The sequence below is a fragment of the Penaeus monodon genome, chromosome 27 (genome assembly GCF_015228065.2).
Source record: "Penaeus monodon isolate SGIC_2016 chromosome 27, NSTDA_Pmon_1, whole genome shotgun sequence".
Classification (NCBI taxonomy): domain Eukaryota; kingdom Metazoa; phylum Arthropoda; class Malacostraca; order Decapoda; family Penaeidae; genus Penaeus; species Penaeus monodon.
The window spans coordinates 28258710-28258966 of NC_051412.1; the positions used below are offsets into that span (position 1 = coordinate 28258710).

The 257-nt window shown below is 41.2% G+C and overlaps 1 non-coding gene across 1 annotated transcript; it reads left to right on the top strand.

Annotated features, from left to right (window-relative positions):
* The first annotated feature begins 61 nt into the window (after positions 1-61).
* On the top strand, positions 62-143 carry Trnal-uag. The gene has a single exon. It is a non-coding gene; the product is annotated as a tRNA-Leu (tRNA).
* Positions 144-257: the final 114 nt, after the last annotated feature.

Here is a 257-nt window from a genome sequence, read left to right on the forward strand (position 1 = left end):
TGGAACGTTGAGTATTTCGATAAGGGTGAACGCCTTTGTAGACAATTACACTTAAAGTACAGGTAGCGTGGCCGAGCGGTCTAAGGCGCTGGATTTAGGCTCCAGTCTCTCAGGAGGCGTGGGTTCGAATCCCACCGCTGCCATATTGCTTTTCTTGTGTTTTAGACGTACTTTTTCACTGTAGATACTTAATTTATATAGAGACTGGTGTAAGCATAATACTAAATCTCTGTATATAGTTTGAGTTAATTTCAGAT